Below are 12,555 nucleotides of genomic sequence, written 5' to 3'. Positions count from 1 at the left end.
TCAAGAAATGTAAATATCTTCATTGTCCACCACCATTATCCACATGAGGGTCACAGGGGAAGGTGGAGCCAATCCCAGCTGACATAGGGCAAAAGTGCACCCTGGACAGGTCACTAGTCCATCACAGGGTCAACACACAGTGATGAACTACTATTCACTCTCACATTCACGTCTTCAGGCAATACAGAGTGTCCAGTTAGACTAATCCCCAGTTTTTTGCATGTTTTTGAACTGCAGGAGGAAGCTGGAGTACAAGGAAAGAGCCCATACGCACACTGGGAGAAAGTGCAAACTCCACATAGAAAGTCCCTCGTCAAACCTGCATCCAAACAGCGGACCTCCTTGCTGTGAGGTAACAATGCTCCCCACTGTATCCCCTTGTAGCCCGTGATACAAATAATTACTGTGTTGAATTCAAGACAACACTTTGCTGGTTATGTTGATTCGCTGCTGAAGTATGGGGCCCTGGCAGCACCTTGGAGTCTCATTTTCCAGCACATTGGAAATTCAATTCGTGTCTGTGACACATCAGGGAGGTATTAGCAGGTCTTTTCAAGGTATGTCTTTGAGTATTTCACACTTAACGACTGGCGATTATATGCCTATTATGTGCAGTGTGTTGAGAACCAGGGGCAAATACTTGCAAAAGTCATCAAAAACTGCATTATCAGGCTGAAAATCCTGTATTGAACTATGTTTTATTTAGAATAGCCAACAGGGGACAATCTCTCTCTGAATGGCGCTGTGATTGGTCAACTACTCCTGTCACAGACCTGATTTATTCAAGGCTGTAGTAGAGGTGCAGAAGTTGAATTCGCTCACAGATCTCTTGTTTAGATTTTGCTGAAATGATTGTACAATTGATGCAGTGACTCAGTTTTTATTCCTCCTCCATGTTGGAAAGAAAAGCATCTGTAAAAATGAAGGCTGCTAGTGCCAGTTTCAAGCCATCAGAGTTCAGTGCGGACTTTAAATCCATGGAGATCAAGCAAAATATGAATATCTGAACTGAATATTTCCGACCTTTATAATGGCTCCCTTGGTGCTTTTCATTACTATGGTAACGTCGTTCCAGACCTGCAGTATTCCAACGTTCTAATTTACAACGTTCTAATAAACTTTTCCTCATCCTACGCTGGAGAACACTGAGACATCATAACACAAGCATGTAAAACAAACAAGTTATTCAAGCTAGTTAGCATCAGATTGTGTACCTGATATGAAGTGATTGCTCATATGAAGTTTTATGGCAGTGATCCACCTCTTGGGATTTTTGTAGATCCACTTTAATTGATTTTTTTCATCAAGAGCTATCCTCTATCTTTACTCAAAGAGACAAGTTGCTTGTCATGTGTCTATGTCTATGTGGCACTGTTATTGTCCCAAAGGATTGTGTGACATTAGCTACCAAAAAAGGGTCCCCCACAGGTCCTGAAACTCCTGAAATTTTGTAGTAGTTTGAATGTAAAAAAAATTCAAGGCCCTTTTTGAAAATTAGATGTGGGTCAGTGAACGTGCTTGAATTTTTTGCAAGAAAGAAGTTAAGTTGATATTTAGCCAAATGTCTTCCTTGTTTGTTGAAATCAGGGGGAAACTGAGGGAGGGAAGCACAATTTAAAACAAATAATAATAATAATAATACTGCTATTCTAGCAATACAACGCCACATGGAAATCAGTGAAGTATTCCTTTAAGGTATTTTGGCCAAAGCAGACATGTTCATTAGGACACCAAAGAATTAGAAGCGAGAGCATGCACATTCCAAGATCTCTATATCAACAAAGAAAAATACAATGACTTACTTGCCCAACATCACAGATTGTCCAGATGCAGAGTGTGCTGCAAATCAGTAATTGATTGAATTTGACATCAATCAAGGTGTGGGAAACCCTGTAAATCAAAAAGGCATGAGAATGAAATCAGTCTTCATATAAATTTATTTTTGTAATAAACAGAGAGAAAACTTGGCAACAACTCTCTTCTTTCATACCTACTATTTGGGCTCCGTAGACAAAATTAAAGAGCTAGTGATTCACAGGAAGAATGACAATGTAATTTTGGGCTTGTTCTCAGCTCCGAGTTTGTATGTGAGGGATAGAAACTGCCAGAACTGAGATCGAAACAGCTTTGAAGACAGTGAGCGAATCAAGACTCAGCTTCCCTCTCTCCTTGTGAGACAATTCCTCCTGCGGCCTCAAAACTTTGATCATGTTAATGACGTTCTCGCTCGCAGTGAAAACGTCTGCCCTTGCATACAAACCCATACCAGCTCATCACAAATGTGGACTTGCTGGACTAATTCCTTTAGTTTCTTGCTTGCTAAGTAGTTCTATCATTAATGAAGTATCCTAATTTGCCTTTATCGCTCTAGTAAAGGGGCAGTTTGCGTAATTTAGTCATTAGTCATGTCACTTTCCACTGATCCACTAAGCAGAGCTCATTTGGAAGTGTAAACAATGCTGATTGAGGTCAGCAATGGAGACTTTCTTGAATATTTCACTAAAGCTTCACAACAATCAATTGATGTCACTGCAAAAAGTAAAAGCAAACAAAGTGTAATGATTGTTATTAGGCATTTGAATTGTTTAACAGCAAGTGTTTTGCGGTTTTCTTTCTCTGTGGAGTAGGTTAAAATACCTCATACACAAAAGGGAAACTCAAGTTTATATTAGAATGGATATAATTATATAACATTTTAATATCCCTTATTATGTCATGGCTATCATTGCAAGTTGGTGAATGACTGCTGAAAGATCAATATAAATGTATGTGATTATATACATTGAAGACCCCCTCACGCACCTGTGTATATTTACAAAAAAGGGGGAAAGGATCAGCTTACTTATTAAATTGTATTATATTAATTACTGAATTCAATGTTTAATGAACCTGAGAAATTATCTGTGGATATTGCAGTCCACCCCCCACCCTCCCCCATTTTCATTTTAGAAGCACATTTCTCTCTGTATTATTTTTCACTTTGAACTTCATTATCGTAAACACATCAGCATCTAAAGCCTGGCCTTTAACCAAAGCTCTTATATCGTACTGTATGTCTTGAAACATATTGTTTAGTATTATTTATTATTCAGTTTTCTTCTTCCCTTTTTGCTTTGCTGAATTTTTAACTTTGCTCCTCCGTGATGAAAGACCCAGTAATTTTCAGCTTTTGTTGTTTTCTCTCGCAAAAAATGAACTAAACGCTGAGTCTTTTTTTTTTTTTAAATACACCCTTTATAGCAGGGGTGTCAAACTCATTTTCACTGAGGACCACATCAGTATAATGGTTCCCCTCAAAGGGCCAAATGCAACTGCATCTAACCCTTACACTAAAACCTAATCCACAGAATAAATGTAACTAAATGTAACCAAATATAATGTAAAAAAAAAAAAAAGGTAACCACCCCGTAACATATTGCGATAATAACTTTCTGTATTTATTACTAATTCAAGTTACAAATATAATGCATTGTCCAGGATGGTGTTTCTTGACAAACTAACAGTTTTAAAAGTCTGTATTTGGTCGGGGCAAAGGAAATGTAGTTTATGGTCAACGCATGCCTTAAAGCAGCATAGACCTATTTTAACACAGATTTTTAAGACCAATGAACCACTCGCAGGCCTCGTGGCGGGCCACATCTGGCCCCCGGGCCTTGAGTTTGACACGTGCTTTAAAGGTACAGTGTGTAAAGTTTAGCAACATTTAATGGTGACCTGGCATGTTGCAGCTAAATATCCTCCACCTCACCATTCCCTGCCCACACTGCAACACTGAATGATCGGAAGGGTGTTGGAGAGAAACTTTGCCAAGTTAGCATAAAAATGCAAACAATGTTTAGTTTGTTCATTGTGGGACATTGGAAAATATGGTGGTCCAAAATGGCTGCCTCTGTAGAGCTGACTTGCTCCTTATATGATATAATGCTCATTCTGGGGTAATATTAAAAAACAACAATTCCATTTTGTCTACTCACTGGACCTTTAAATCAAGTAGATCTTACATTGGGGATTGGGAACCTCTATTATGTAATATAAACCACATACTTTATAACAACATTAGTTGAACACTTGACATGAAAAATGTGAACAGGTAGAAACCTTAAGGCAACTAAGACCTTGAAAATGACTGAATGAACCCAATAATACTCACGCTGATGCCTCAGAGACTGTAGCATTATGCTGACATCTGCTGGATTTGCTGGGATCCTTTGCCTTGGCTTATCAACACCCCCTCAAGCAAGTGGCAGGAAACTAACACTGAAAGAGAATGTATAGTTTCAGCGGTTGTCGTACCATACTGAATATTGCACCCTTCAGAGTTTCTCTTTGGGATTTTCCTGCATATATACATTCAGCTTTAGAGCTGGAAATCCAATTGAGATGTTGTGATTTTGGAGAAAAAAGACCATCAACTCATCTCAGTATATGTGAGCAATTCATAATGCTCATTTTCTTGGGGTTTTCTTGGACATTTTAGTCTTCATCATCAGACTGAAGTCACTCGGCAATGGAGATAAACATGAATAATCAATTGAAAAGAGTTCTCTGTGAAAATGGAGCAGTCGAAAATATTGTTATATAAATATCTGTCAAACTTTTCTGATATACTATACCTTCTGTATATTTATATACTATTATGTACATCAAAAGACGAAACAGGGCCCTTCATCTAACCCTATTTGTTTTATCCTTTAATGTTCCTCTAAGTCATCCCACTTAATCATTGCAAAGTGTGTGAAAGGAAATCTCTTAGGAAGACAAGAAAGAGAATTTCTTCAAGTGAGAAGGTCATGGCCGACTGCAGTAAAACATTCTTATTGCCTTTTCGCAGACTGCCTGTGTCCCTGAATGTTGTTGTCTGCAGAGACACACTAAAAACACTGTCACTATGCATCAGGCATCCAATCATTTAATGTTGCAGCGTGCTAAGATGCAGCAGAGTGATGCAATAAAATATATATATAAAAAAAAAAATCAGTGGCTGGAGTTCTTCAGGGGGCTGTAAACTTCATATTCACAATGTCACTGTGTTATTTACAGACAATTTAGAGGATGCTATTCCCGGTCCAAATAAAAGTAATTCCTCTTAACCACGACACAAAGAAGTGTCCACAAAAAGTTAAAGAAGTAGTTCTACCGCTCAAACAACTCTTTGTTTAGCAGTTTCACAGAGAAAATGGGTCTTTCTTCCACCTGCCCCCGGTTCTGCTGCTGTATATACACAAATTCTTCCTCAGTCAGGTCTGATAGTATTGCTTGACAGAAATGAAGGACACAGCAAACAAGGAATGTTCATTTCATTCTGTTCATGAAAACCAAAACAGAGGCAACATCTACAACAAGACAAATCAATCAGATACACAATTAAGGTCATATTTCTTTCTTTCGGACATGTCCAACTCCACTGTTTTAGACAGGAAGGAAATTTTAAAAATAAATGATTTAATCATGTTCTAAAGTGCAGTGCTTTCCAAAGAAATCCCAATTTCCTCAACTCCATCAACTTCATAGTGTCTAATTTTACTAATTCAAAATGACAAATTGGTCAATTGCTCTCATTGCAATTCATATTGAGGTTAGTTTAATTTATGACCAAAACCGATATAGAGATTGTGATTATTTATTATGAATATTTATTGATAAGATGGAAAAACTGTGTTTGCTTTATGATCTAGGCATAGGCAAAAAAAATGTTTTCCTTTTTTCAGGGGCATCAAAACCTCTGAAATTTGGAAAGTTCTGATGTAGGGTCCTCATGTCACCACACGATGGCCCTATATTGCAACTTGATTATTCAGCATTCATGTCATTGGGTTGCATTCTCAGGTCAAGTCTGAGCATTTCCTACTTTGAATTCTAAATCAATCTAATTGATTATTATATCAACTACACAAATACTGTTTAAGTCATTTAGTTTTAGGCGTCTGTGGTTTTCCTTAAACCTTGATGCCTATGCATCTGAGGGAGCACCTATGTGAGGGAACAACAGGACAGACTTGTTGGGAGAGCTCTGCTGACCCATTTGCCCTGAACTCAGCATCGGAACATTCCACTGCTCAAAGAGAAACTCCAGCTCTGTCAGATTTATGGGAGCTCATCATGCAGGCATCAGCTGGCCTCAGGCACAGGCATGCTAAGTGGCCAATTTAGGTCTTGCACACACCAACCGGCAAAGTGATTTTACAAATTATTTTCCAGCTGTTTCCAAACGTAATTAACTTTGAATTCTAATGTAGCTGCCAGTCTTTGACTGTAATGTGTTTACACTGTTGCTTTGGGGACTTGTCATGATAGTTATGGTGGAAAGATGCTAGAGGAAAGAGAGATGCAATAATAAAGTCCCTGGCCAGATTCAACCTGCAAGCCAGAGACACATTCCTTATGTTTTATCGCTTCACTTCTCATTCTCGTTATATGACCACGTTTCCTTCAGTCTGTGTTCGTGTTCTTACTCTTTTTAAATAGAAACAAGTGTTCTCTACGTGTATAATGATTATAAGTCTTGTTAGTTCATTGTTTTGATCATCCAACCTTTAAGAACTCCTATACCAGCCTTATTACCAGCAACAGCAGGTAACTGTTCTTGCAGGAGGTAGAAAAACAAGATAAACACATCATGTGGCAAGAACAAAAATATTTCCTCCACTGAAACCATGGGTGTCCAAAGAAGTATTGCTTGATTTTTCTTTATAAAACTACTCTTGGCCTGCTTCCTCCTTATCTGTCCACCTACATGTGGAGAAACCAATTGTCTGTATTGTAAAAGATGATGGTCCTGAGAGTGACTACAGAAAAAAGAGGATAAACTCCCTTTTTCGATGTAACTACTTCTAATTGGTTGATAAACCCATGTTTAGAAACTGCAGCTGTATCATAATTGGTTTTGTCCTTAATCCTGCATTACTATATTGGTTGCATGAGTTATTAAGCAAATAGTCTGCATTTATATAGCACTTTTCTGTTCTTGATGACCACTCAAAGCTGCCTTACCTACTCTTTTTCAAACTAAAGGAATCAAAGCCACAGCCTTCAAGGTGAGACGACTCGCTCTTCCGAGCTACTGAGCTACCATTGCTCCTATTATGTCTGTCAGTGATGGTGAAATGTGTTGTTGCTGCCTTCTTGGCCAGGTCACTCTTGGAAAAGAGATTTTTTTTCCCTCATTGAGGCTTTTACCTAATTCAATAATCATACATGAAAAAGAACAACAATAAGTACAATCATACAGAAATATAAAAATGAACATTAAATACACTGATAAAAAGTGACAGAAAGTAAAGCTTTAAAGGTGCCATATGTAAGAATGTGGCCAAAAACGGTTACTACATTCAAATTCAAAATACCGAGGTCTTTTAGGTTTCGTTTTCTGACGTAACTGGCAACCTGTGGTTGCTCGGCAGCTGAGACTCTACTGACTGAATGAACATAATTCCTGAGTCTCTGTGACATAATATGTCACAGAGACTCAGGAATAATGTTCATATAACAAACTGAACTCACCAACAACAACAGTACAGACAAAATATTTGCATTAAAAAAAATCTTTTGCAGACTGCAAATCATGTTTATGTTTTGAAATCATGTTTTGGCATGTGGCGCCACCTACCGCCATCTACCAATCATTGCTGTCAGTAGAGTCTCATCTGCCAAGCAACCACGGGTTGCCCGTTACGCTGAATTACAAATATGAATGTAGTAACCGTTTTTGACCACATCCTTACATATGGCACCTTTAATTATCTGAACAAGATTAGATTAGATTTTAGTAGAATTATTAGGAGGATTTTATGACCAGTTGCATTAGATTTATTACATAATGCACCTTTAACAGTGAATATGCCCAGATATTCCCGTCCATGTTAGTCCACATCGACCAATACACAAAGTCTGATTCTGTTATCTCTGATTTATTGTGCAAAAATGTGTTAAAAAATAACTAGATTTGAATGGGTTGTCTTTCTGTGAGAGGTGTATAGCTTTAAAAGGGATAGGTTCCATTCTGATCCTGATCCAATATGAGACAATGAGGAATTTGTACAATATTAAGTCAGGGAGAAGACGTCTCCCGGTGCTGTGCAACACCTGTGCACCTGATGCAATTTCAGTTAATAAAAGCCTTTGAACAATGAGCCTTGTTTGTAAAGGGGAGAAAACAGTCACCAAGCGCTTTATTAGGAACATAGGTGCACCTATTCAGACATTCACATGGAAGCAGCACCGTGCATAAAACCATGCAGATACAACAGAGCTCAGACGATGCACTTGTTTTTGTCATTATTCATCACTACAAGGACTGAACGTGACTTTAACTGCAAATGCAATGTTTGGTGTCAGCTGTTATTTCTCTAACTGTTGAGTTTTTATCCTTAAAAAATAAAACTTAAACCTCTCCTCTAAACCTCTATAAGGTAAGAAGGACTAGAGCAGAGGTGTCTAACTGGTGGCCCAAGGCTCCAAAACAATTATAGTATAAAAAAAAGGCTCATTCTGGGGTAATGAAAATTAACAATTCATACTGTACACTTCTGCCAAATGAAAATAATGTCACCTTAAATTCCCTGGACCTTTAAATGCATTAAATTACATAAACATAAGCCTGTTTGATGGTTTGCTTGGTATTGAGATTAATACATTTATTTCACATCCTTCTTTATGTTTTAATTGTGAATTGTACATCATTCTATATCAATACAAGCACTTTCAAATTCTTTGCAATATCATCATGAATACCTTATCACAATGGGACATTGCGTTATAATTGTAAGCTCATAGTATCCACCTGCTACTAAAAGTTGTTGTTTTTTGTATTATTTTTTTATATTCAAAGTGAAGCACTAAACGAGGTAATACTGAAATTGAATTAAACAAGTACACCTATGACTTTAATGACTTTTTATCAGGGTTCCCACAGGTCCTTGAAATCCTTGATCCTTTGTGAATTTGAAAAAAAAAATGACAAATGACAAAAAATGACCTGAATTTAATTTGAATTTTGTGCATGAGACAAGTTAAGGTGATATTTAGGTAAATGTCTCCTGCCGCTGATGTGCCCTTGTTTGTTACAACACCACCTGTTGTTTCATGCGCCCTGCTTTGCATTATGTATGTGGACTAGGCCAACATTATGCCTGAGAAATACAAATTCCAGAGAAAAGTGTCCAAGATCTCAAGGACAATCACTTGGCCAGATGCACAGTGTGCTGCAAATTAATAAAAGTGTATTCCGTGGGCGAAGCAGCTCTTCCAATTTTATTATTATTATTATTATTATTATTCATTACATTTCTAGACCCAAAGCGCTTTACAAATGACCCATTATTAAAGGTGCATTATGTAATACATCTGAAGCAAATGGCCATAAAATCCTCCTAATATGTCACAGAGACTCAGGAATAATGTTCATATAACAAACTGAACTCACCAACAACAACAGTACACCCAAAATATTTGCATTAAAAAAAATATTTTGCAAACTGTTCATGTTTATGTTTTGAAATCATGTTTTGGCATGTGGCGCCACCTACCGCCGTCTACCAATCATTGCAGTCAGTAGAGTCTCAGCTGCAGAGCAACCACGGATTGCCAGTTACGTCAAAAAACGAAACCTAAAAGACCTCGGTATTTTTAATTTGAATGTAGTAACCGTTTTTGGCCACATTCTTACATATGGCACCTTTAATGAACACATTCTCACTGGTGGTGCTAAGCTACGTGTAGCCACAGCTGCTCTGGAGCAGACTGACGGAAGTGTGACTGCCAGCCCAAATATAATCCTATGGGGCACACATGGACATGCTGGCTGGGACTGGACAGTGGGAAATGTAGTCCGGTATGATGAAACTTGTGTTTCCATCTATCACCTGATGCAAATTCCCAGCAGAAAACAGCTGAAATGCTGTCGAACAGGAGAAGAATCTGCTTCAGACAAATCCATCATGTTGTGTCAGTCATGTCGACATGGAGCCGATTCTCAGGAAAGTTTCCAACATCTTGTAAAGACCCAAGGCTGTTTGAGAGCAAAGGGCGGAACTTCTAAGTATTAGTATTTTGTTACCAATACAGTGATAAGTGAGTGTATACAGCATAGTTGTCAGCTCTCCTCAAGTTTCCAGCTTGAGAGAGTTTACTCACTGGCTACTATACTCTTCAAGTATCACATTCCTAAGAGGCTGACGTTATTGAAACATTTGAAAAAGTTTCCTCTGGCAAAACTGAAGAGCCCAAACCTGAAAGCTGTGCAGTCGCGTAGAATCAGACGTCTGCCTTGCAATGTGAGACAGGTGAAGTGAAAACAGCATTGTCTGCTGACCATCAGGGGTCAGCGGCAGTAAAACCTCTTCAAGGTTGTGGTGATTGAACGAAAGCCGCTGACATCACCTGGAAAATGACTCAGGGCTTTGTTTGTGCGAGCGTCAGGCCAAACCATTTCACAGCTCAGGTTTCTGTGGTCTTTGCTCTAAAAATCGGTGGGAGCACGGCAAACAAACAATGTGTATTAACGCCTCGTACTCAGGTTGCATTTTTCTTCCTGTTGTGGTTTTGTGCTTGAAGCAGACAAAGTACGGGCAACTGTATATTTGACATTAAAATTGGGGTAGGTCATTTTTTGTGTGATTTTAAAGTGTAAATAAGGCTCCGTCCCAACACCTCTCCCTTAAAATTTCCCCTTGGTTTTGAGTGCCCTCATCCGTAAATTCCCTTCGTTGAGGGAAATGGTATTGGGACATCACTACATGCAAATTAGCGTGTGACCATCCGCCTCCCCGTCCCCCTTAAACAACAATGGGCTATTTGCAATGACATCTCAGTAGGAAACCTCCCTAAAGGGGCCCCACCTCACTTTAACCTGTGTGAAGTTATCGTTCTGCAAGTTGGAAAATGAAGAGGATTATTTACTGTGTAATGCATATCTTTTTCACTAGTTTATATATGTCTTATTTCAGTTATTTACAGTATTTTATTGTTCTATATATTTATATTGTTTTATAATGTGGGTTCTTTACAGTGAAATGTATTTTTTTTACTAAGTTTATATAGTTTTTTAAAAAGCTATTTACAGTATTTTATGTTATTTACATTTATATTTTCACATACTTTTCAATTACAAGGTTAATATTTTGAACTCATACATTTTTCGTTGTTGTCAGATTATTTATAACATCATGGTGATGAACACTGGTTGGAAGGGCCCCCTGGGAATTTTTGTTTAGGGCCCCTACAGACTCTAGAATCGCCTCTGAATGTAACTGTTGCCCCTTTAAAATCATGTATTATGAATGTTTTCACTAATTATTCTAGTATGCATTATTAATTCATTTTAAAACAATATGATTAGAAAATGTTGATTTTTTTGTAGTTGGTTTTTATCTGTCACTCATTTGCTCATGTAGATGTAGACCAAAATAATCTGCATACAACATTTATTGTACATTTCCCTATTACCTTCATCTGGGCTATACTTGTCCTTCAGCCTCTGCTTCATCCTCTCCTGGTGAAATCGATACCAGCAGTTATATTGTGTGTGGGATAGGCCTTGGCTCGCAGCATTGTGCTTATAGACCAGAACAAGCCCTAAGGTGAGGGCAACACAATTTAAATCTGCTCTCGTTCCTCTGACTCACAGGACGAGGCGATGATCTAATAGCTGGAGAAGAAAGTGTGGCGGTCCAGAACAGAATCGTGAAGCCACAGTTTCACCGAAGATACGCTGCACTTCTCCGATATCTGCTCCTATTCTTTGGAGAGCTATTGTTTCAGCGGGTGAAGGAGAGAAGAGGAATGAAACATGCAAGTCGCTGCTGTGCAGACACACCCTTCTTCCTCAGGACGGGGGGCCCAATAGTCTCTGTGGCTCCAGGGCCTGTACACTGTAGATGCAGCAGGAGAGAGAGAGATAGAACCATGACAGAACAAAGACTTGCTCAGATGTCACCAGTCTACAATTAAAACGATGTTTTTTTTGCCCCTGAAATGAGATCTTTTTATTCTGTTTGAAAAATGTGAGACCTCCTACAGTTTCACATGACACTTGACAGCAGCAAGTTATAACAAATTATGGCATTTTGCAGGGAAAAAAAGAGCAGAAGGCTAAATACCAACAGATGACACCAGTGCTGAATACATTGGGTGTGTGATGGTCATTAAAGCAATTTGTTGACAGCAGTCACTAGAGACCACCCTTCAATTGGGGAGTCGTAAATATTCAGAGCTCTTTTTTTTCCTCCGCACAGATCATTATGTTGAATTTCACAAACATAGGTTTACTTGCAAGACACTTCATCACTCCACAAGGACCCATAGGCAGCCCCCGAGGCCCAGTTTGTGAGATATACTTAGTCTGGTTGTGTAACATCCTGCTGAGGGTGAGAGCAGTTTTTAACCTGGTGAAGTCACCAGTTCATCAGAGGTTATGTGAACCTTGTCAGGAAGACTACACAGTTGTAATGGAAAAAAGTATGTTACGTTTTAAGGTTATAAGCCGTGCAACAGTGCAACAGGTTGTGAGTCTGCACTGTACCGTACTGTACTGCACTGTACTGTACTGTACCTTACTGC

The sequence above is a fragment of the Microchirus variegatus genome (genome assembly GCF_963457635.1).
Source record: "Microchirus variegatus genome assembly, chromosome: 12".
Taxonomy (NCBI): Eukaryota; Metazoa; Chordata; class Actinopteri; order Pleuronectiformes; family Soleidae; genus Microchirus; species Microchirus variegatus.
The sequence above is the reverse complement of the archived record's forward strand: the minus strand, read 5'-3'. Positions refer to the sequence as shown.